At 42.1% G+C, this 26,603-nt stretch overlaps 1 protein-coding gene across 2 annotated transcripts in view; it reads left to right on the top strand.

Moving 5' to 3' along the window:
* LOC126266944 (BCL2/adenovirus E1B 19 kDa protein-interacting protein 3) overlaps positions 1-26,603 on the top strand; it is a 271,746-nt gene that overhangs the window by 161,247 nt on the left and 83,896 nt on the right. The window lies entirely within an intron of this gene.

The raw sequence follows: 26,603 nt of genomic DNA, 5'->3' as shown, positions 1-26,603 counted from the left end.
CAACAGGTTAATGTTCACCTACACTTGTAGTTTGTCTTTACGAGTAATTTCCAAGCAACATATTCCAGTAATCTACAAAAGACGTGACGTAATGGTTCTGCAGTGGGCGCAGAATTTCCCTGTTGATCCATGTGCACTCCAGTTTATATCGTCATTTTCTGAACAGCCGTGCAACTTAGTTACTGCTAAAAATTTAGGGGCGCCATAACCAACACGCTATCGCTTGTTTACCGGCGATTGGTCGGTATAGTCTCTCTAATTTGCACAGTCGGAAGTAGCAATACGAAGTAACTCGTAGTAAAGACGATTTAGTAAAATTAGGTTCATACTTCAGCATATTTAATGTCTTCGGTGTTCTGTTGTAACAAGTTAGATACTGTAGTTCCACTATGTAATTCATCTTGAAAACTTATAATTAGGTTATGTGCTTAATTTACATCATACGTTGCTCTTTGGAACGTACTTCCCCACAGTTCGTACGACGAAACGACCTTTGTTTGCATCCTCTTTTTCTCCCATCCTCTCGCTCATGAGTCCCGGGTGCCAGATGGCTGGACGAAACTGTCACGACGACAAACAGAGCCGGATGTAACGAAGGCCATCTGCAGTGGTGGGAGATGAATCGATGCTACAGTGAGAGATAATCCGAATCCATTTAAATTTCATACGGCGCTTTCGAAGGAATTTAGGGCTCCGTTGATGACCACGCCTGGAAATATTAGAGGACAACATTAGTAAGCAGCCAATGCATTAATGTCGTAATGAGTTTAGTTCACTTACTTGATTTCTTTTACACTGCATCGCAGTTTGGGCATCTCTTGCAAACAGTCTACTTTAATACTGTTAACAATATATAGATTAATATTTTTGGAAACTTACCTATGAAGAATTGTTGAGCTTTTTGATCAGTCTGTATTTCAGAATTAATAAATAAAGTAACGAATCTTTATAGTGACACTAAGGTTCTTGAATCGTACGTTGGTAAACACCATTGCGGCAATATAGTTCGTTCTCAACAAAGGAATTACGCCATAAACAATCATACTATCATTTAAAGCTCCTTTCCTCTGGTTGTTTGCTGCGTCGTCTCGAAAATATACATTTGCTCCTTTGTTGATACATGCTGCATAAAATTTGATTAAAAACCGCTGTAATCTTTGCGAAACATCTTAAAATTCTATGTATTACTCCGTTACACGTACGACAAGTTGGTTAACAACGTCTTAGATAAATTGTTTTCGACTCTTTATCAATTCGTAGGGACGATGCCGAACGTCATACACTTTCATACTTTCAGAAAGTCCCCGCACTGTCCATGTCCTCAGCGGACTGCTAACATTCTTTATCTTGGAGTTTTTGTAAGTTAATCTGTAGTATATTGCATAAAGTTAACAGAAAGATCTGAAAGGTTAATTGTTTACATCAAATAAGTTCGGAAATGGGCATTATATCAATAAACCCTTAAAGAGCACTTGCGTTCCTAGTGCATGGTCCTCAATGGAGTAATCTCATTAGAAAATATGGGCGACGTATGGACTGCTCCGCCTAGAATACTGATGTCAATTCGATGGAACGTTTCCGAGATACAGCAGCACGCAGAGTTTTACAGAACACAGTTCCATACTGTATTTCACCCTCAATGCAGTTCCACGAGCAGATAAAAATCTTTCTTTTCTGTACGAAGTATACTTCTGACAGCCTCTGTTCTTCCAGCAGATAATGGACAAGTGCAACACTACACACTACTGGGGACACACTGTTTGCCAGTGTCTGCGGAAACCTACAGTGCAGTGAGAGTATAAGTAATCCCTTTACGCCCTAGTTCTACCCTCATTCAGCTTTCAGCGTACCTCGAATGCAACGGGGCGTGGCACCTTGCAGTCATCTGCATCTGCCTGAAGGATTAGTCTCCGGGCTACCGACCTCGCGACCGACGCTGACGCTTTTAGCAGACTTTCTGCCGTCTGTGGTTACCTTGCGGTCGGGGAACGCGCCTTCCGCAGACGTCTGCCAGGGTCGCTGCAAGCAGTTGGCAGCAGAAGCCGGCACTGCCTCTAATAGCTTCGTCAGTGCGACGTTGGAGGCAAAGAGAGCGAACCCTACAGCACACCACAAGTTTACGGATGATATTAAGAAGCTATATGACATCGAAACACGAAAAAGCTTGACAGGCGAATGAAACTTTAGAGGAAACGCAACTCCTAAACCTTTATCACTTAATTTAGAGAACTAGAATTCGAAGAACACTATGTGACCGATCACTAACCTCCCCTCCGGCTGCGGGAAACATTACTATTCTGTGTACAACCTTTCCTTCTTCCCCCTTCTCCACCTCCTGACTACGACTACGACGTTATCGAAAGCTCGAGACTGACAAATCTGACGCGGCAAGAACTCGGTGAAGTATTTATTCAACGCCATTGAGAGGTATCATCTCATTTTGCTCTTGTCTTACATTTTATATTTGATGCGATTATTTGTTATCGTCTGACGGCCCGCTGCAGCCAAAATTGACTTGGGGTATAATGTTTGCAGTTCAGATGTTTCTTTACTCGTTTTCAGGGATAGGATATTGCTCTGAACATTCATGCGGGAGGTTAATAGTTCCAATCCCCATCTAGTCATCCAAATTCACGTTTACCATAGCTTTCCTGAAGCAAATGCTGGTTGGTAGCTTTTTCTCGTTTTCCTTTTTCCTCTCTCGTTTTTCCTTTTTCCTTCCGCTCTCGTTTTTCCTTTTTCCTTCCGCTCTCGTTTTTCCTTTTTCCTTCCGCTCTCGTTTTTCCTTTTTCCTTCCTCTCTCGTTTTTCCTTTTTCCTTCCTCTCTCGTTTTTCCTTTTTCCTTCCTCTCTCGTTTTTCCTTTTTCCTTCCTCTCTCGTTTTTCCTTTTTCCTTCCTCTCTCGTTTTTCCTTTTTCCTTCCTCTCTCGTTTTTCCTTTTTCCTTCCTCTCTCGTTTTTCCTTTTTCCTTCCTCTCTCGTTTTTCCTTTTTCCTTCCTCTCTCGTTTTTCCTTTTTCCTTCCTCTCTCGTTTTTCCTTTTTCCTTCCTCTCTCGTTTTTCCTTTTTCCTTCCTCTCTCGTTTTTCCTTTTTCCTTCCTCTCTCGTTTTTCCTTTTTCCTTCCTCTCTCGTTTTTCCTTTTTCCTTCCTCTCTCGTTTTTCCTTTTTCCTTCCTCTCTCGTTTTTCCTTTTTCCTTCCTCTCTCGTTTTTCCTTTTTCCTTCCTCTCTCGTTTTTCCTTTTTCCTTCCTCTCTCGTTTTTCCTTTTTCCTTCCTCTCTCGTTTTTCCTTTTTCCTTCCTCTCTCGTTTTTCCTTTTTCCTTCCTCTCTCGTTTTTCCTTTTTCCTTTTTTTTCCTTTTTCCTTTTTCCTTTTTTTTTCCTTTTTCCTTTTTCCTTTTTTTTCCTCTCTCGTTTTTCCTTTTTCCTTTTTCCTTTTTTTTCCTCTCTCGTTTTTCCTTTTTCCTTTTTCCTTTTTTTTCCTCTCTCGTTTTTCCTTTTTCCTTTTTCCTTTTTTTTCCTCTCTCGTTTTTCCTTTTTCCTTTTTCCTTTTTTTTCCTCTCTCGTTTTTCCTTTTTCCTTTTTCCTTTTTTTTCCTCTCTCGTTTTTCCTTTTTCCTTTTTCCTTTTTTTTCCTCTCTCGTTTTTCCTTTTTCCTTTTTCCTTTTTTTTCCTTTTTCCTTTTTTTTCCTCTCTCGTTTTTCCTTTTTCCTTTTTCCTTTTTTTTCTCTCTCGTTTTTCCTTTTTCCTTTTTCCTTTTTTTTCCTCTCTCGTTTTTCCTTTTTCCTTTTTCCTTTTTTTTCCTCTCTCGTTTTTCCTTTTTCCTTTTTCCTTTTTTTTCCTCTCTCGTTTTTCCTTTTTCCTTTTTCCTTTTTTTTCCTCTCTCGTTTTTCCTTTTTCCTTTTTCCTTTTTTTTCCTCTCTCGTTTTTCCTTTTTCCTTTTTCCTTTTTTTTCCTCTCTCGTTTTTCCTTTTTCCTTTTTCCTTTTTTTTCCTCTCTCGTTTTTCCTTTTTCCTTTTTTTCCTCTCTCGTTTTTCCTTTTTCCTTTTTTTCCTCTCTCGTTTTTCCTTTTTCCTTTTTTTCCTCTCTCGTTTTTCCTTTTTCCTTTTTTTTCCTCTCTCGTTTTTCCTTTTTCCTTTTTTTTCCTCTCTCGTTTTTCCTTTTTGTTTTTTCCTCTCTCGTTTTTCCTTTTTGTTTTTTCCTCTCTCGTTTTTCCTTTTTGTTTTTTCCTCTCTCGTTTTTCCTTTTTGTTTTTTCCTCTCTCGTTTTTCCTTTTTGTTTTTTCCTCTCTCGTTTTTCTTTTTGTTTTTTCCTCTCTCGTTTTTCTTTTTGTTTTTTCCTCTCTCGTTTTTCTTTTTGTTTTTTCCTCTCTCGTTTTTCTTTGTTTTTTCCTCTCTCGTTTTTCTTTGTTTTTTCCTCTCTCGTTTTTCTTTGTTTTTTCCTCTCTCGTTTTTTCTTTGTTTTTTCCTCTCTCGTTTTTTCTTTTGTTTTTTCCTCTCTCGTTTTTTCTTTTGTTTTTTCCTCTCTCGTTTTTTCTTTTGTTTTTTCCTCTCTCGTTTTTTCTTTTGTTTTTTCCTCTCTCGTTTTTTCTTTTGTTTTTTCCTCTCTCGTTTTTTCTTTTTTCGTTGCCCTTAGACAGTTAAATTTGTAGCTCATATAATACATGCGTAACCTCACAGATTAGAAGGCCGTCGGCAATGTATGTTTGTGAAATTTAAAATAAAAACTTTTTCAGATCCATGGCGGTGTGATACAGTATCCAGTGGTAACAATATGAAAGAACGGTCAATCCTCTTTGCAAATTGGGTTAATTTCCGCTTCAATAGCGTGTTTGGCCTTGTACAAGGCATCTTCAGATTGGCTGGCAAAATCTACTGTTAAGCACATAGGATGCTGCACGTACAAATGCCCCAGCAAGAAACAGCCGCGGTCAAAATTTGAAAGAACATCGTACGGTATCTACTATAGATGTTAAAATATACGGGAAACCGCGTCTTGTATAAGACAAAACGCGTCATTGGAGGATAAATAAAATAAATCCAATTTTGCAACCAAGACGGTTGTTCTTTCATACTGAAATTTAAAATTTAATATCATGTTCAACATACACGACTGAAGAAGAATTGTGAGGACATGTTATCTTTCTAAACAGTAAACTGCGGTATTGATAGAAGGCGCAAAAACTTTCTGTACTATAATAGCCCAAGGAAGGAGAAATTTCGAATGTCTCTTACCATCACACTTTTTTAGTAAGTCACGGGGGGCGGTGAGATGGTTTCCGCAAGTGATTCCCACGTTACAAGTAGCCACTGCTTTACAATGACTTCACTCCGTAGAATCCCCCCTGACGTCGATTCCCATTCATTGGTGCGCTCGCTCACGGCAGCAGGCGCCCACCCGCCCGGCCTTCTGGTAGCTGCTCAGCCAACTTCACTGTCGGAGGCCAGTGGCGAGGTCACGCCGCCATCTTTAGTGTTGGCCCGGCTAACGCTCTGAATAGGTGCTGCTGTGTTGTGTCTGCAGAGATCACTGCGGTTTCTAGTAGAAGCCATATTTCAATGGCGCCGCGGATTTGGCCGAGTCTTCAGACGCTCTTATCCTTGATCAGTGGCTATTTTACCATCAGGGTTGTCCTTGGCACCCGGACTTTGAGTGGCTCTTCTCGCATGCCCTGAACAACTAAAACTGAGACAATTTCTACAAGGGCATAAGCTTCTGATTATTTCTGTCCGGAAACTTATTCTGTTTCAGTATATTGGACATTCTAACAGGGAAGAGTACCAATGTTAATAAACTGCTAACGATGTAGAAAGTTTGCTATAATTCATTAATTTGCTACTAGAAACTTCAAATTTTTTTCGTGCATGTTGTAAATTAAGTACTTGTATCTGTATCAGGAAAAAGTATACTGAATATTATGCAAACGAATAACGACTTTGTTGTCTCATTACAGATATAGCGTGTGTGGAGATACTTTGTAGCACATACTCCTGGCTAGTGAATAAGCACTAGGCAGGGTATACTATGTGATCAAAAATATAAAAGTATACAAAGACAAAGCAGAAGTGGACATACGAGCAGATTTACCAAAGTCTTTATTTGCTACTTCGGCCATATGGTAGGTGCGAAATGCAATGTCCCTGTCAACGAAACTTTAAAGTCCAGGAACATTTGGTACTCCAGAACCTCCACGAACAATGGCTACAGTGAACCATCCGTTACCATGACCAAAAGAATCGTTAATATCTAAACTAAAATTAAGACGACAACCACAGAAAACAGAAGGTCCGCGGAATTCATGATTAGATGTCACGAGAAGCGGACTCTCCAGTGCAAAAGGAGGCAGGGAGTATTTTGTCAGTAGTCAAGCAGTAACAGCAGCAAACTTTCAGACAGAGCTCAGTGACCACCAACGTGGACGTAATGTATTGACGGACAGGTGGCATTGCGGAGGGTGGCGGTAAAAATAAAAACATACCCGCATGAAATGAGCACTCCAGCTAACGCAAACTGTTTAGGAGGGAGATGTTCAGCACCCTGTATCCCAATGTCAGTAGGTAATTAAGTTTTTGAGCATCTGTGAAAATGTTTTAGCACTATTTTTTTTAAAAAAAGCACCCATTTACGCAATCTGACAAGAAACCGTTCCTAACTGAAGATGGCATAGAAGTATGCCGCAATACGTCCATTAATAAAACGAGAATATTTTTCTTATTGTGGCCAGCTGGAATGGCCGAGCGGTTCTAGGCGCTTCAGTCTGCAACCGCGCAACCGCGCGACCGCTACGGTCGCAGGTTCGGATCCTGCCTTGGGTATGGACGCGTGTGGTGTCCTTAGGTTGGTTAGGTTTAAGTAGTCCTAAGTTCTAGGGGACTGATGACCTCAGAGGTCCTATAGTGCTCAGAGCCATTTGAACCATACCTTACTGTGACATTATTTTAACAGTAATTGTATAAAAATGGATGGCTTACATACTAGTCTCTCGCAGACAATTTTGAGATCTTCCCAATCACATTTTTGTCAGTCAGGAGCTGTAATTAGAGACTGATAATGCACATTACATGAAGGATTACTGCTGACACTAAGGAGAGATCTTTAACAAGTAAGACTTTTTTATAATTACCGTTGTTTACTTCTTGCCAGGCAACTAAGCAGAAATTTATCGTATCCTCTAGTTCCAGATTCTTGACAATTCAGTTTAAAATGTTGAGCGAAAAAGTTTTCCACGACACACTTTCTCAAAGATCTCTCTGACATTGCAATTTCTTGCATCAGAGGAATACTTTGTTCACTACACTGATCTTTTTCTAGATGTTCTCACATGGCTTTCTCCTCTTCTTATGTAGCTTAGGGTACAGCGAGGCTATTCAGCTCATTTCAGCTGTAAGTCCTATATAACACTACATGGATCTTGTAAAAAGTATGTCAGTGTGATAAAATTGTATGATCATGAATACTTTACAGTATATAAAGGGTCGAAATTCCTTTATACGAACAAAGTATGAAACATCTGGAGAAGGCAGTAAAGAAAATAAATAAAAATGGTGGGGCTGTTCCACCCAGTGTATTTCAGTGTCAAAATCACAAGCATTTACCACAAAACTTTTTCGTCCTTATGCACCCACCCACACTTCGTGAAACAATGTAGGAAACTGCTGGCACTTTTTCCAGAGAAACTGCATGTAACACTCACTACTGCTTGCTTCATATCTTCCTCGGACCATAAAGCACGTGAATTTTTCCTTTTGTATGTCGGACCATCAGAAAAGAAACAGAGTAAATGTGTTCTCTAGAATTTCGAAGTAAAACATCAATTAAACAATCAATTAAATAAACAATTAAATTACTCATGTGGAGACTTCTCGAAAGATGCGGCAAGTCAGATCTTTGTGGAAGAAGCCAGCAATATTTGTTGATGCAGACACCTGTGTTCCTATACAAGCAAGAGTTGGAAACTTCGTTATTGTGCGTGGTACACTCTAATTTTTTAGGCTGTATTCAACTTACGCAATAATCCATTACAATTCTCTCACCTCTAGATCAGCCTGTGGGGTAATTACACCCTGATTAGTAAAATGGAATTTTCTGAGGGGGTAAAACTAAACCGACTAGATTCTGTTCGTCACGAAACTAACTTATTTTCAAAAGATCGTTGCTCGTATCACAGTTTTGTAAGACTCTAATATTATCAGTAATTACTCTTTCTCAATTAGTAGCATTAATGTAATGTAATGTTATAGGTTCCTCACGTAGTCCACCCACTAAACACGTATGTTGTGCTTTGCCCTGTACATCGCTGATGATAAAAGTGCGATATATACGTAACAAACGCTAAATATCTCAAGAAAATGTATTCAACTTGTTGATGGCAGCTGCAGTAGTTCAGAAATTGCATCATTACTCAATTCGAAACATAAATGACAGTAGGATACAACAGTAACTACATAAGGGCTACTATAGTGTTGTACACATTACTACTACTGCTACTACTTTTTGTGCTCAGACACAAAACATTAACAATCTGAAAAGAAGTCAAATTTTTGCCAGTTCAGAAGTAAGAAGTATAGGAATCAGGTGATTTACGAACAGTAAGTATAATGCACACATTTTAACTTCGCTGATTGTAAATGATGTTGCAGTGTGCAAGTCAAGCAAGTGTCGCAGTGGAGAGGAACAATGCAGGGGAAGTATGTTTCGTAAGAAGTGTCACCCTTGCTGTGGATAGTTAGTTTGTTATGAGGAATAGTTGTGGTTGGCACACTTGAGATGCGCCACGAATTTCTTACACACACACACACACACACACATATATATATATATATATATATATATATATATATATATATATATATATATATATATATATATTTCATTATTTTAAAAATAAGTATGGCAAGAAAAGTCGTCTATTGTTTAGTTAGGTGCTAAAATTTGCGGTAATGTAGAGGGGAGGGTTTGGGCGGGGGGTACTAGCTAATGTCGAATTGCACTCAGGGGTAATGGTTTGAGAAAGGTTGGTTACTACTGCTTTAAGTATAATCTTCTGTCCTGTCAACACGACAGCCACATGCGGCGACACAGATACTGCCGCATGCTGGAGGCGAAACAACCATGCCTCTGCGAGGAGTTACCACACCGTTGCAATATTTGTTGTTCAGGTGGAATAGCCCCGCTGTACACTAAGACAAAATGTAGTAACGAGTTTCTATTTTGGTATTAAGGTGAACAAGAGTCGCTTTTAGATTTATCGTTTTTCATTCCTGCTTGATCGACGATGACCTGCACAAGTATCGCAGCTACTTGTAAGGCGCGCAACGTGGCACAGTACCAGTTTAGTTCTCCCGCAGCCCTCTTCACCTTGACGGCACAAGAACTGCCTTGCAAGAAGCAAACTGGTTGCCAGATATTGGGATCCGCGTGAGCAGTCACCTTCAGCAAGGTTAGGGCTCGTCACGAGGTCGCTAACATGACTCATGACATAGCTGTTCTGGTACTTGTAAACAAGCAGCGGCCTCGCCCTCCATTCTCCTCAATTTCTCCTTGTTATCACGGTGAGCACTTCTTTCCCCTTCCGCTACTGAAATCATAAACTGCGTCCATTCTCCTGTTTACTCTTCAGCATTAAAATTGCTAAAGCAGGCATTTAGATTATAAATATGAGGAAGTCCTTATCTTGGTATCAGTCTCATCGTGAAATGCGTCTAGATGTGCTGTGAATCAAGCAAATAAGATAACTTTGCAAATAGATTGTCATCCTTTTCTTCCCGTTGCCATACGAAGAAAATGATGAAACGAATTTTTTGACTGTAGTATGTATTGGCAGGGAGGACCTTGGATGGACTCATTTCGACATGCTTAAATAATTTCAGGCGTGCCCTAGGGAAGTTTGTTAGGGCATTCGCTATCCTTGGAGTTTATTAACGAACAGGCAGACAATTTGAAAAGTAGAGCACCTCACACTTTTCGCAGATGACATCCGTATGATGTACTGCCAGAAAAATGTCGCACAAATGTTCACTCAGATCTTGATACGCTTCCAAAATGTTACGAAAATTTGCAAATTAGTCTGAATGCTCATAAATTTTTTTGCACTTCATAATACGCAGGAAAGTATTGTTCTAGGCCACGATGTCAGTGAGTCATAACCGGAACCTGTCGATTTATAAAAATACTTGACCATAACAATGTCCTTAAGGAGTGGTGGTTTAATAGATTGACGTAGCCTGTCGTAGGTAAAGCAGGCAGCAAACTTAGATTCATTGACAGACAGCTGCGAAGAGGCAGTCACTCTATGTAGGCGACTGCTTATAAACACTCAAGCGATCCATCCTACAGTATGTATATATGTGGTGTCTGTTCATTAGGACATGTCCGAAAGAACAGACATTTTTGTCCAGGAACCATTATGAATTAAGAGACAAAGGAATGACATTGTATTAGGGTAGTTCGTGCAGTTGCGATGGCCACTGTACCTGGATGACACACTGGTCAGCGCATCAGTCTAGTAAGCAGGAGACCTGGGTTCGAATCCCAGGCCGACACGAATTTTCAGTTTTGCCCCATTGATTTAAATCAATGCCTGCTCGCAGTCACTATGTATAATTCTTTTGTATCTCCATCCTAGTGCTGCTGAAGTATGTGCGACCCATACCGCTTGAGACTAACTCTAGATGTTTAACGAATGCAAACAAGGGCAACACTAATACTTGTATTTTTCAACAATAAAAGAGCGTCAGGGAAATACTGAACTGGCAGATTTTTGAAAATGACGCCAGTTATCCCGCGAAAAACTTTGTTTCACGAATCAGTATGAAGTGAAGAATACAGGAATATATTTCACCACTGCTCCCCCCCCCCCCCCTCCCCCTCTTCCTCCACTGAGCATAACGCTTCCTTAGGATCTGCGAAGAGAATATTACGCTAATCGTAACTCGGACACAAACATAGAAAACTGAGGAGTCATTGTAGAATTATCTCTAGCATTAAAATTATTAAAGCAGTAACTCTTGCCTTATATTTCAAGCAATAGAAACTTGCAACAAGATCTAAATACAAGTTCTGAGACGAGTAGAGCATGAAATATAACCATGGTGCCGTCATTTGGTGTCCAAGTATTACTTACGTTTTAATAACTTGAATACAACGTACTAAACTTCCACAATATTTGTTACTTCGTTAGGAACCGGCTTTCGGCTTATGAGACCATTGTCAGATAACTTAATGATGGACAAATAGTCCACATTACTTCACCCCGAGAATTCATAACCGTACAAAGAATGCTATACAAAGGTATGGGACATTTTATGACTATATCGATAAAAAACACAAGCATGCTGTAATACCTAAAGAGAGACTGACCAAATAAATCTTATACATTACAATATATTCAAATATTAAAACTGTGAGTGAATAAAGCAGAAATGTTCTACTAATGAGTAATGCCACAGGCTACTAAGACACACAGACAAAGTGGTCAATGTGATGAACAGACCGAATGAAGGGAAGGGAAGAAAGACGTGATGGAGTTTGGGTGAGGAACAGTTAAAACAAGCATACTAGCTAATTGTCAGAGTAGTAATAAATGGCTGCTACTTCAATAAAGATGAGTAGTGGAACTGTTTCTTCATTGAAGATCATCAGTTCATGGTTCTTCGATTGGTGTTGATTAATAGCCAGAATTTCAAGTAATTTCAGTTTTCTCCCCCCTTAGTTCCCTTACAGAGGACATCGTTTCACATCATATGACTGACATTCATATGATGGGAAATGTGACATGTAAGTCAGCAATATTTTCCAGACTTTGAGATGTAACCAACCCGCTGGTTGTGTGTTTTTTTTCCTCACGTTTTCCTACAGATCTGAAAATCATTGCTGACTGAAACTGGCAGTCCGAGTATCTAACAACTTTATCATAAACAGAAATAAAGAAAATTGATTCAAAAAATGGCTCAAATGGCTCTGAGCACTATGGTACTTAACTGCTGAGGTCATCAGTCCCCTAGAACTTAGAACTATTTAAACCGAACGAACCTAAGGACATCACACACATCCATGCCCGAGGCTGGATTCGAACCTGCGACCGTAGCGGTCGCGCGGTTCCAGACTGTAGCGCCTAGAACCGCTCGGCCACTCCGGCAGGCAAGAAATTTGGTATACACTTTTTGGATAACTATTCTTTTCGCGACCATGTCACGGCTTCTAGAACTGCTAAGTTAATGCACATAGGAAGAGTACAGGCATTTTTTGTGCGGGCCGTTGGCATTTTTTGTGCGGCTATTTTAACATCGTAACAGTAGTTGGCGCGATTTTCAGTATTTCCTTACTCGAGTCAGTGCTCAGACAGAACATTAGTCCAGAAATAAGTTTTTTCGCTTTCCTCTTTGCTTCTTCCCGCCCGAAAGAATTAACGGCCAGGAAGATTTCCGTCCCCTGAGTGCGTGGCGCGCCGTCGTGTTTTGGTGATTACGCAGCGTATAGAGCAATTATCGGCGTTGAAGCTATTGTGAGTCCGTAGGCGGCGTGACAGCGGGATATCTAATCAGCGGCGGGCACAGCAGCTGTTGGCACACACAGGCGGCGACGTGCCGCCTGACCTGGAACGCTGTCAACTGTCCAGTCTTTGTTCTGGTGCAGCCCACGTCAAGGGAACTTCCGGAGCGCCGGATGCTGCTGGCTGCTGGCCGCGTGCCAATTAGCGCCGCTGCGAAGCTCTTATTGACTGCAAAACTTGCCGTGGCGCGTAGCGCAGTTGCCTTAGCTCTGCCTTAGCTCTGCGCGCTTTTAATTTCTGTGACTTAAGATGTTTCCAGAGGTGGACAGCAGCCATAAGCAATACGCTTAGATGTGATTACATTTGCACGAAATGTGGGTACATAGATGCTGAGAAATCAGTACCCAGAACAACCACCTCTGGCCGTAATAACGGCCTTAGTACGCCTGGGCATTGAGTCAGAGCTTGGATGGCGTGTACAGGTACACCTGCCATGCAGCTTCAACACGATACTACAGTTCATCAAGAGTAGTGACTGGCGTATTGTGACGAGCCAGTTGTTCGGCCACCATTCACCAGACGTTTTCAGTTGGTGAGCGATCTGGAGAATGTGCTGGCCAGGGCAGCAGTCGAACATGTTCTGTATCCAGAGAGGCCCCTACAGGACCTGCAACATGCGGTCGTGTATTATCCTGCTCAAATGTAGGGTTTCGCAGGGGTCGAATGAAGGGTAGAGCCACGGGTCGTAACACAACTGAAATGTAACGTCCACTGGTTCAAAGTGCCGTCAATGCGAACAAGACGTGACAGAGACGTGTAACCAATGGCACCCCATACCATCACGCTGGGTGATACGCCAGTATGGCGATGACGAATACACGTTTCCAATGTGCGTTCACCACGATGTCAACAAACGCGGATGGGACCATCATGATGCTGTAAACAGAACCTGGATTCATCCGAAAAAGAGGTTTTGCCATTCGTGCACCCAGGTTCGTCGTTGAGTACACCATCGCAGGTGCTCCTGTCTGTGATGCAGCGGCAAGGGTAACCGCAGCCATGGTCTCAGAGCTGATTGTCCATGCAGCTGCAAACATCGTCGGACTGTTGGTGCAGATGGTTGTTGTCTTGCAAACGTCACCATCTGTTGACTCGGGGATCAAGACATCGCTGCACGATCCGTTACAGCTATGCGGATAATATGCCTGAAATCTCAACTGCTAGTGATACGATGCCGTTAGGATCCAGCACGGCGTTCCATATTACCCTCCTGAACCCACCGATTCCATATTCCGCTAACAGTCATTGGATCTCGACCAACGCGAGCAGCAATGTCGCGATACGATATACCGCAATGGCGATAGGCTACAATCCGACCTTTATCAAAGTCGGAAACGTGATGGTACGCAATTCTCCTCCTTACACGAGGCATCACAACAGCGTTTCACCAGGCCACGCCAGTCAACTGCTGTTTGTGTATGAGAAATCGGTTGGAAACTTTCCTCATGTCAGCGCGTTGTAGGTGTCGCGACTGGCGCCAACCTTCTGTGAATGCTCTGAAAAGCTAATCATTTGCATATCACAGCATCTTCTTCCTGTCGGTTAAATTTCGCTTCTGTAGCACGTCACCTTCGTGGTGTAGCAATTTTAATAGCCAGTAGTGTAGTACAGTCTGCAGAAATGTTAGATGGATTCATGTAGTACAATCTGGATAGCCAGATCATTCACTCGAATTGACCAGAATGTTCAACCAAATAGTTGTGGCCTGGTGACATGTTTCGGATCATGAAGTTCATAAGCTGCCAGCAGATTGTTTCAAAGTAGCCGAACCTAACAATGAACTTTCAATGACAGGTTCAGGTGGACCAGAGGACCAAGCCCATTCCATGTAAACCCAGCCCCACACCGATATGGAGTCACCACCAGCTTCCACAGTGCCCTGTTGACAACTTGGGTCCATGGCTTCATGGGATCCGTGCCACACTTGAACCTTACCATTGGCTCTTACCAACTGAAATTGGGATTTTTCTGACCAGGCCGTAGTTTTCGAGTCTTAGGGGCCAACTCATATGATCACGAGCCCAGGAGAGGTGTTGCAGGTGGTGCTGTGCTGTTAGAAAAGGTAATCGCTTCGGTCTTCTGCAGCCATCGCTCAATAAGGTCAAATTTCGCCGCAATGTCAAAATGGATACGTTCGTCGTACATCCCACAAAGATTTCTGCGGTTATTTCACGCAGTGTTGCTTATGTGCTAGCACTGAAAACTCTACACATACACCGCTGCTCTCGGTCGAGTTAAGGCCGTCGGTTAGTGGGTTGTCCATGGTGAGATTTTATGCCTGAAATTTTGCATTCTCGCGCACTCTTGACACTGTTGATCTCGGAACATTGAATTCCCTAACTATTTCCGAAATGTTATGTCCTTTGCACCTAGCTCAAGCCGGCCGGTGTGGCCGAGCGGTTTTAGGCGCTACAGTCTGGAACGGCGCGACCGCAGGTTCGAATCTTGCCTCGGGCATGGATGTGTGTGATGTCCTAAGGTTAGTTAGATTTAAGTAGTTCTAAGTCCCATAGTGCTCAGAGCCATTTGAACCATTTTTGAACCTAGCTCAAACTACCATTCTGCGTTCGAAATACGTTAACTCCCGTCGTGCGGTAATATTCACGTCGGAAACCTTTCACATGAATCGGTTGGGTACAAACGTTAGCTCCGGTAATGTACTGCCCTTTTATATCTTGTGTGGTAGATACTAGCGCCATCTGTACATGTGTACATCGCTGTCGTATGACTTGTCACTAAGTGTGAATCGTGGCGCTTTGAGATCTATTTCACGGGACGTCACGGAGCGGAAAGCCATGTTGTCGTGAGATCATGGTGTCTTCACTGTAGACTTGATAGGAAGTTAAGAATTAAGAAAATAGACTACCTTGATTCATTTCCACTTAGTGGATTCTGGGTTGGTTCCGCAATTAAATAAGTCATTCTTTGGACGGAGGAGGTAGCCGACTAGCTAAAATTTTTATTTCAGCTTTATTGTTTCAGAAACAAATTTCCAATATCAACGCTGTATGATGTCAAAACTACTTCATACCACATAACCAGATGTAAGAACTGTCTTTTTTTTACTGTAATTCATAGCGGTGCCTCTTGCATGTGGTATGAGGGCGTCCGGGCTCAACATACAGCATGAGTAATGGAAAGTTTCCGAAACCTGTCTCAAAGCTGAAAGAAAATTTCTAGCTGTTATTGTGAGGTTACGATATTATTTTTAATTTTAAATGCGAACATTTTACGTTAGTTTTTACCGTGATAGCGAATGAAATACGTTTACTTTTACCACTCACTGTTTATTTGTATCCACAGCGCGTTTCGAAGGTTTAAAGTGCCATCATTTGTGGATGGATTTACATGTGTTAACAACTTTCGAAGGCCGAAACCTCCATCAAGTGGATTTACATTTGTAAGTATGACATAAGTCATTGCAAGCTTGTGGAAGGTGTTCTTGAACTCGAAAATAGTCTTGATTGCCTGACTGGGGAGATTAAATGCAAACATTTTAGGTTAAGCCTTACCGTGACTTATTGATATGGAAAACGCCTCAGTAAAATTTGCAGTGACACACGTCATACTAACACCTGATCATGGAGGTTTAAACCTTCGAAACTCTGACTGGTAACAATAAACTTGTTGTTCCGTTCGTTATTTTTATCTGACCGCGTGACTGTAAACTTCATAAAACAATCCCCTTCGTCGCCACGGAGTCTAAAAACTTCCTATGTAATCTCACTGTTTCATTCCATACTTTCGAAAACATTGATTGAGATCAGTTTGTCAAATAAGAGGACAGCTTGTAGGAGAGGCATCAAGGACGACAGTGATTAATTTCTCGACGTAAGCTGTCATCAATTAACTCAAATATGTCTCAAATCGCCAAAAATATATATAACGTATAAAAATCTTGCATAAACACTCTGGAACAACATCTTTAGGAGTCTTCAAAATATTTTGTAAGCCTTCCTCTAACTTCGAAGCAGACAAAAATAAATTTCTCCTCGAAATTAATCTTTGTAATATTAATTTACATGAGATATTTAGCTAAAATATTCTATAAATTGGAAATAAGAACTGGCGACCTGCTGTCGACATTTTTAACATCGACGTAAATCTGATGATCAGACGAGATGGCACCAATCAGAAAAATGAACATCAAAAAAATGAACGTCATCAGAAAAACTACATCTCCATTTTACAACAGGAACGGAACGTCCCGTCCCGAGACGATAAGCGCGCGGTTCTCCGAGAAACGATGGCCTTCGGCGTAGGGCCTATACAAAACGGACCATACTCCTACTTTAAAACATAATAAAAGATGTTGAAATACGTCGCCTCCACATTTGGCTGTCTGCTGCGACAAAGATTGTCGCAAATGAGCTAGTGTAGTATATTATGTGTGTTTTTTCCCCTACAGTAAAAACCTATGTATACAATAGAGGCAGTAACAAGTCTGCTGGACGTTAACAGAATAGGCGGGGAGGCAGGGGGATTAGAATAGTGGTGAGATGGCAATAACGGGGGAGGTATGAATAGACGTAACGAGTGCGTGATGAGAGAGGAGCGATGACGACTCAATGCATGAAATCAGTTACAAGTAGCGTAGAAACACTTGCTTCTTTTATAGTAGCAGGTGTAATTGTTGTTAATGTAATATACCGGGCAATGGAATTTTTATTGGTCGTTCAAAGATATGTTCACAAAAGCGAAAAAGCTTACAATATGCAATCGCCAAAACTTCCAGCACATTTTCGCAGGCGTAAACATACAGACGCAAGAAAACTGCGATGTGGTTGCCGTCGCTGCTGTTACGGCTCCGTAGAATGTCTTCATGGCGAGCTAATACATAGTTGTGAACCTATCAGTAAAAACTGTCCGCACCGTTATAAATCACGTTTAGTGTAAAACCCAAACTGCCGGAAAAATAAACCTGAGACAGACCAGATCAGTAGTGCATGGAAGAGTAAAGTTGGCGCCACTGTTGTCAGTAGAAGGTAACATTAATAAAAGACAGTTTCCAAACCATTTACAGCGCATACCGTCTGTATTTGCACTCCAGTGTAGCAATTTTTAATGCAACATAGGGACATACATAAATGGAGGTAAGAAATCAAATGAAGTAATGAAGTGCAAACACTCTGTAATGCCTCACCGGATACAACGCGTCTGTGACACCAGTATGCGCAAAAGATGTTTCCGGGGTGTGTGTGAGATATATATATACACGAGAAATTTTGACCAGTTTTACCTTTATAACTAGTTACTGGGTTATACGTTCATGTAAAAAGAATAGTGATACGTGCAACATTAAATGTTTCTTAGGTTAGTAATGTAATAACACGGAGGTGACACGTCATGCGATAGCGATACGGACATGTACAGAAGGCGGTAGTATCGCGAACACAAGGTGTAGAAGGGCAGTGCGTAGGCGGAAGTGTCTATTGTACTCAGGTGATTCATGAGTAAAGGTTTGCAGCGTGACTACGGTCGCACGACGGAAATTAAAACACTTTGAACGCGGAATGGTAGTTGGAGTTAAACGCACAGAAAAAGCCGTTTCATAAATCATTAAGGAATTCACTGTTCCGAAATCCGTAGAGGGAAAAGTATACCGAGAATACCAAATCTCGGGCATTACTTGTGACCACGAACAACAGTGGCCGAAGGCCTTCGCTTAACGACCAAGAGCAGCGGTGTTTGAGTTCTGTGTGCTAACAGAGAAGCAGCACTGCTTGAAATAATGGCAGGAATCAATGTGGGACTTAAGACCAACTTATCCGTTAGGACAGTTTGGCGTTAATGGGGTATAGCAATAGAAGACTGTAGAGATTGCCTTTGCTAGCAGCACGACATTGCCTGAAACACCTCTTCTGGACTTGTGACCGTGTCGTTTGGATCCTAAACGACGGGAAAACCGAAGCCTGGTCAGATGAATCCCGATTCCAGTTGGTAAGGGCTCATTGCTGCGTTTCTTAGAAGTAGATACCTTAGGGGTTGCGAAGCAACTCAAATCGCTTGATACGGGCAAGTCTTCAGGTCCAGATTGTATACCGAATAGGTTCCTTTCAGATTACGCTGATACTATAGCTCCCTACTTAGCACTCATATACAACCGCTCGCTCACCGATAGATCTGTACCTACAGATTGGAAAATTGCGCAGGTCGCACCAGTGTTCAAGAAGGGTAGTAGGAGTAATCCATTTAACTACAAACCTATATCATTGACGTCGGTCTGCAGTAGGGTTTTGGAGCATATACTGTATTCAAACATTATGAATCACCTCGAAGGGAACGATCTATTGACACGTAATCAGCATGGCTTCAGAAAACATCGCTCTTGTGCAACGCAGCTAGCTCTTTATTCGCACGAAGTAACGTCCGCTATCGACAGAGCATCTCAAGTTGATTCCGTATTTCTAGATTTCCGGAAAGCTTTTGACACCGTTTCTCACAAGCGACTTCAAATCAAGCTGCGGAGCTATGGGGTATCGTCTCAGTTGTGCGACTGGATTCGTGATTTCCTGTCAGGAAGGTCGCAGTTCGTAGTAATAGACGGCAAATCATCGAGTAAAACTGAAGTGATATCAGGTGTTCCCCAGGCAAGCGTCCTGGGACTTCTGCTGTTCCTGATCTATATAAATGACCTGGGTGACAATCTCAGCAGTTCTCTGCGATTGTTCGCAGAGGATGCTGTAATTTACCGTCTAGTAAGGTCATCCGAAGACTAGTATCAGTTGCAAAGCGATTTAGAAAAGATTGCTGTATGGTGTGGCAGTTGACGCTAAATAACGAAAAGTGTGAGATGATCCACATGAGTTCCAAAAGAAATCCGTTGGAATTCGATTACTCGATAAATAGTAAAATTCTCAAGGCTGTCAATTCAATTAAGTACCTGGGTGTTAAAATTACGAACAACTTCAGTTGGAAGGACCACATAGATAATATTGTCGGGAAGGCGAGCCAAAAGTTGCGTTTCATTGGCAGGACACTTAGAAGATGCAACAAGTCCACTAAACAGACAGCTTACACTACACTCGTTCGTCCTGTTAGAATATTGCTGCGCGGTGTGGGATCCTTACCAGGTGGGATTGACGGAGGACATCGAAAGGGTGCAAAAAAAGGGCAGCTCGTTTTGTATTATCACGTTATAGGGGAGAGAGTGTGGCAGATATGATACACGAGTTGGGATGGAAGTCATTACAGCATAGAAGTTTTTCGTCGCGGCGAGACCTTTTTACGAAATTTAAGTCACCAACTTTCTCTTCCGAATGCGAAAATATTTTGTTGAGCCCAACCTACGTAGGTAGGAATGATCATCAAAATAAAATAAGAGAAATCAGAGCTCGAACAGAAAGGTTTAGGTGTTCGTTTTTCCCGCTCGCTGTTCGGGAGTGGAATAGTAGAGAGATAGTATGATTGTGGTTCGATGAACCCTCTGCCAAGCACTTAAATGTGAATTGCAGAGCAGTCATGTAGACGTAGATGTAGTGTGTGGTGCGGAGTCCACGTAGCCGTGGACCCAAGTTGGCATCAACGCACTCCGCAAGCGGTTGGTGGCTCCATAATGGTATGGGCTGTTTTTCTTTGGAGTGACATGAATCCTGTGGCCCAAGTGAATCGATCATTGACAATCTGCAGCAATTCATGGATTTCATGTTCCCAAACAATGTTGTAATTTTTATGGATGAGAGCGCGCCATGTCACCGGGTCACAATTGTTCGTGACTGATTTGAAGAACATTCTGAACAGTTCGAGCGAACGAATTGGCCTCCCAGATAGCCCAACATGAATCCCCTCGAACATTTATGGGACACCATCGAGAGGTCGGTTCGTTGCACAAAATCCTGCGCCGGCAACACTTCCGTAGTTACGCACGGTTGTAGGGACACCATCACTCAGTATTCCTTCCAGCGACTTGTTGAGCCCATGTCACATCAAGCTGCTGCATCACACCGGTAAAAGGACGTCCGGCACGATAATAGGAAGCATCCCATGACTTTTGTCACCTCAGTGTAATTTCTATTTTTTCCACGCAATGACCGTGGTATTCTGGCCTAGGAATATCCACGGATTGTTGGCGTGTAGCAACTTTTACAGCGTTCTTGGTTTTAGAGGAGGAAATAACTAAGAAATCTGTAGTATTTAAGTTTTGTATCAGACATGAGGCGTAAGTAGTCAAGGTACGTACGTGAATGACTTATTGCACAACGGCTGCTTCCGTAATCGGGTTTTCAAAATACGTGTTGCTCTTGGCCCCTCTTGCTATCACAAAGACCTTGACCAGATTGCGCGCTGTTGCGTCACAAAAATATAACTATTGTGCTACGCAGTCTGTCAGTTCACTTGCACACCCACGCCTCTCTCTCTCTCTCTCTCTCTCTCTCTCTCTCTCTCTCTCTCTCTCTCTCTCTCTCTCTCTCTCTCTCTCTCTCTGTGTGTGTGTGTGTGTGTGTGTGTGTGTGTGTGTGTGTGTGTGTCCCTTGAAACAGTATGCTACAGAATGGAAGAATAGAATGGAAGAAATAGCAGTTCTGCTTGTCAAGACTGACATGCGGGTAGCTGCCAGAGGACAGGAATTGTCTATCGAACATTTTCCCGCAAAAGCTTGCGGAAATCTTTTACAATCGAATCTTTCCACGACATTAGAACTTCACAAATAGTAATTTAGGAACTCGTTGTTAACGAACGGAACTTACCCAGCATTTTAATAGCGCATCAGGTGAATGCATGGTGTCCCCTTGAAGTTGTTTTTTTATCGCCGGTCTTATTTTTATTTTCGATCGCCACTCCATTTATGATGGAATATATTGACCGTATGAACACCAAGGAATAGTACTTGAAAGGTGTCTTTATCTGACAAGAGACTGGTGTAAGAACCAAGAGAAACAAAGCATCTGACTTCAGCAGTGTAAGTACGTCCTAAAATGCATTTAGTCGTTTGTTACAAGGCGAACATTCAAATTTCGTGGTCAGGGCTCTTCCTTCCGCATCTAGTGCGTGTGCGTGTTTTTTAACTCTGATGTATGCGTTGATGTTAAAGATGATTATAATTTCGCCACACGCGGAACAGCGTATGTCGAGGTGAAATAAGGCCAAATTGAGACTTACTGCTGCGATCTGGCATTTAGTAATAGGACATACTTTTTGTGGGTTCATAACCTGAGATCATAACTTACAAGCTTGTTACTTTACTTCCATTACTCTTTAGCGAAGGACGTCACTTCTTGCGTTGTAGTGGAGGGCTTACTGCAAAAGTGAAAATATCTTAAAGGGAGATGATGCTGTTTGGTATGGGGGGGGGGGGGGCGGGGCGGGGAGTGTCATTAGCACCTGTACAGTCCGTTTTCGCACAGTCCTGTTTTTTCACATTCCAGTCTAACCACTGTCACGGAGGAGGGATAACAACACACACCCAATCCCCGGGCAGAGAAAATACCCCACCCAGCCGGAAATCGAAACCGGGACCCCGTGATCTAGAGGCAGTAACGCTAGCCACTAGACCACGAGCCGCGGACTTAAAGGGAAGAGAAAGATGTTACTGTATTTAAACATGGCAAATACAATCATTAAAAATCAAAAGTTAAGCTAATTTCACTGTCTTTTGTGGCTTTTTGAGAATAAAATTCCACACTGTCGAAAACTCGCCAAAATTAGTTGGATAGTTAGAGTATTTTGTCTAGATTCACAAGGTAATGATTCTGAAAGGAAATGAGAAAGTCGTGTATTCATTGCAAATGAAGAAATGGAATACATGATTTCTTGTACATACCATAGTATTTCCCATTTCGACAAAATAACGAACGTCGTGCGTCCTGCATATCAAGTAGCTCCTCATTGTATCACAGTGTTTAGATACAGTTCGCTTCACTACTCTGTAACACAGCTAATCGAATAAGCGAACAGCTCTTCATTTTATGGCAACACTAACACAGATACCTGGCGTTTTCCAGGTGTTTGTTTATAGCCGTGCGTCCACTTCCGTAACACGCAGCGTGTGGCTATGTGCTTAATGTTTATGACGTCATTACTCTTGAACCGTGTGTCGTACAATGATATAATTTTGTAGTTACGTGTGGATATTGTCTGCAAAATGTGTTGCGAATGGCAGTTAGTAGCAACGAAGTAATAAATTTAAGGGTCTGTACGCTATTAGTTTTTCACGGATCTGTTTATGACGTCATTTCTCCTTAACTATGTGTAGTACAGTGGTATAATTTGAGCTTACATGAGTGGTATATGTGCATATTGTTGGTAAAATGTTTCCCGAGCACAGTTAGTAGTAAAGCAGTAATAAACTTCATTATCATGCGGTGTTTTTGTTGCACAAACAACGGGAAAATAGTAACCAATAAACATTTTTCCTTTCATCATATTTCCTTTCATCATTTTGTAGCTAAATCATAAATGTTTGAAATTACGTGGAGTTTGTTGTAATTAACTATCATTCTTAGATACTGAGTCAATGACGTCTCGTAATTAAAGTGTAGCGGGCTATGCTTCTTTCTCAACCCCCTCTCCTTTGATTGGTAGATGGTTCTTACCGCCACAGCTATTGTCGCTTGACAGTAAGGTATATGTGTATAAGTGTATAAGTTTTGTTTGAAATCGGAATGGTGGTTTAGGTATTAATGTGGAAAGCGTGCGCACAAACACAAACACACACACACACACACACACACACACACACACACACTTACTATGTATGTGGATAATGATCCATAGTTTCACTACGATGGTATGAAGTATTTTTTAGTACGGTGTGCAGTTCTTTAATGGATCATTTTTTCAGACTGTAGAGATTGTATTGCGTTGTTCTAACAAGCCGCACATTTAGATGTCACGCTTTGTAAAAGGTGAGATTAGCTGAATTTCGTGTTCAGCTCTGCGCTTCAGCTCTGCGCTTCAGCTGGGCAAGCGGAGAGACAGCAGCCGTGGACGTAGGCGCAAAGCAGTGAATGTGATGTCACACTCTGTGGGTCAGTGAACCCTGACGCACGTCGGTGAACTGTCCCGTAATGGAGCGCTCACATCAGCTGAGAAGCCTACTGCGAAGTGTTGTGACCTTGACTAGAGATACTGCGCTGCACGTTTGTTTGTTCTTCCGCGCGTCAGCCGTGTACATTAGCGTTAAAAAGTGACAGTCGCAGTAAGGTTCAGGCGCCGACTAAACAACGAACAAACACTGACTTGACGTAGTTCGCATGCTTGCAGCCGGTCTGACACATTAGCTCTCTAATGGTGGAAGTGGTAATTTTCATAGCGTGAAGACAGCTTTCGGGCCAGTTTTTCAAAATTCGCGTTACTGATACAGTGTCTAATGAACTGTTGCACTGTTTTTGGTATTCCTGTATTGGCTGCAAGTGACGCCATACAAAATGAAACAACAAAAATCTACATAATAGACTACGAATAAGTCAGACTTCCGTCATTTCGAGTTTAATTGATTACTCGTATTTCAGAGCACGGGTTTCACCAATAAGAAGTTTCAATCGAGGTCTTTCGATATAGCCTGAGGAAGCAGCTGTACCTACGTATTGCGAGAACCTGTTATTGGTAGTCCATGGTGAAACTGCTGTTTCATTTTTGTGTAACATAGGATGTTAAGTTCCATTGTTATACAACACTTTCCTGACGATGTGTATAATGAAAAACAATGTAAGACAATTTCGCTAGATTCCTGCATATTGCAGGTGGGACTGCTTCTCCAGGACTCGACGTAAAGCCTCAAATGAAACTTGGAAACCTTTATATTATAGCTTTCGCTAAGAAATACGCAAAGGAATCGATAACCGAAATACGATTAAGACTTGTTTTCGTAAATTCTATACCTTTGGTTGTGCCATGTCAAACCATCATGGATTCGTTAAAAAAATTTAAGGTAAATCATCTAACATACATACACTATATAAACATTTTAACTTCACAATTCAGAGCTATGTGAGGTAGAACGGCCATACAAATTTTAACCAGTGAGTGCAGTGTTATTAAATTACAGCTCACTTAGCGAGAGGTGTAGTTAATTTTGTTCTTATGGGCTGCATTCTCTCTCTCTCTCTCTCTCTCTCTCTCTCTCTCTCTTTCTCTCTCTCTCTCTCTCTCTCTCTCTCTCTCTCTCTCCAGAGCTTGCCGAGTTAAAATGATGTATAAAACTTCACGGAAAATAGAAAGGGAACTGCGCAGTTTTCAGCGAATCTGTGTGGTAGCTGCGCGAGTAAGTTGGCAACATGGGATAAGATTCAGTGCAAAAATAAGAGAAATGACGTGCAGCACTATTTATAGAATCCCCAGACCGTCTGAATTAAGTTCACTCCGAAAATAGTACTATTTCAACATTTCGCAAACTGCAGTGTGGTGAAAACCGGGCCTAATTTTATGTAGAAGCGCACAGGCACTGTTTTTATTTACAAAATTTGGAGTGTAGTAGGAACGAGCAAATGGATAATGGGGGATGATGGCGGGGCGGAGCGGGCGGGGGGGGGGGGGGGGGAGGGAAGGCGGAGGGGGGGAGGAATATTTACGAACAGTGGAATTCCAGGGCACCATATTTGAAAATGGTTTCTCTATGACTGACAAAAACCTGTATGAGAACACATCTTAAACGGAGTGTAGTAATGTACTTGCATGCCCGAACACTGTCAAAGTATAGGCTATTTTTCTGTGCTTTCTTGAAGTTACTGGGTGAAAATTTTCCGCCTGGTATTCGTGGACCTTCGTCCATGGATAAATGCTGAGAGTGAGTGACAAAGAACACGAACGCTCCACACGTATAAGCGCAAAGGTAAAATCAGCGGTAACTGAGAACCAAAAATAATTTCACCAGGTTATTGGTTTTAAGATCGTAAGAAAGTAAAATTTTAACGGTGGTGATGGCTACAGTCAAGTCATAGCGCTACCTGGCTACCTGCTATCGCAGAAGTAAACAGCCAGCCACGGCAAACGAGGAACATAAATAGCTCCCAGGAAACAGCCGAGGCGGTCCAACAATAATGCCCCCGCCCCTCCCCATCTCAGTCCGTATCTGCTTCTGTTTCAAGAGGACTTAGACGGGGACATCAGTGACTGTCGCCACGAAAGCTTACAGACTTACGTAAATCCACTACCGCTTGCACGAAGGAATATACTCTGCTGTAGCCCGGAATCGTTCAGGGTGATGAAGGAAAACTTGAAGGCTGGACAGAGATTTTAAGGTCAGTCTACCCCAGTGAGAGCCCAAGGCCTTAATCAGAAGGCGCCGAAGTGGTGACCAGTTGAGACAACAGGTCATTGAACTAGACGAAATTACTACCAGTGCGCTACCATGATCGATTACTTTAGCATCGGTCTTCATTCTGATGTGTTTGGTTATCTTCTTAATATTCCTGTCCGTATGATATATACGATAGGTGACTCCGCACTGTTGAAGCACTGTTCTCTTTAGTCTGTGTGGTATTTATGTAGTGTCTCACACGATAAGAGGTGAGCGATAGTTGTCGCGCATGTCAGCGTTATTAGAACAGATGCTAGGAGTTAAGTTTGTGCTCTTGAATGCATGCGCACACAATTTCTCATTGCTCCGCAGTTTTCAAGGATGATCTTAGTTTAAATGTGGGGCAGTGGGATACGTATAGCCTTGGCACAGAACTTCGCGCCACCCCTTACGTCTGTTTAAAGTTTGTCACGTAGGCTCAGGTCCACTTTCCCCCGCGGGGAGCGGTAGCCTTGGAGGAAGTATGTGTAAACAGTGGAGAGCCGCCAGCAAATACTTCTCCGCTCATAGCGCATTAATTTCAAGAGAGGACCAACGAGAGACGTGGGAAGGCCGAAGAGCTATTTTGCTGCGTGCTGGACGGCTCAGCAGTCGATTCTGCTGTGCCAAGCTTCAGTTGCAGATTAAATATCTGACGTTTCGTGTAATTTTATATGAATTGAAACTGTAGCCTTCATATCAGCAAGACGTGAATAAATCCGATCCTCTCCGACTAAAGCGTTTGGATACGTTTTGAATCTTCGTCATTCATCGAAGACAAATATTTCTGGAAAATAGTTAAACGGCTGAGAGACCCCTTCAACAGATCAAACCAGATGTTTA

Source organism: Schistocerca gregaria, chromosome 4 (assembly GCF_023897955.1).
Source record: "Schistocerca gregaria isolate iqSchGreg1 chromosome 4, iqSchGreg1.2, whole genome shotgun sequence".
Taxonomy (NCBI): Eukaryota; Metazoa; Arthropoda; class Insecta; order Orthoptera; family Acrididae; genus Schistocerca; species Schistocerca gregaria.
Note: the sequence above shows the minus strand (reverse complement) of the source record. Positions and strands in the feature narration are given on the sequence as shown.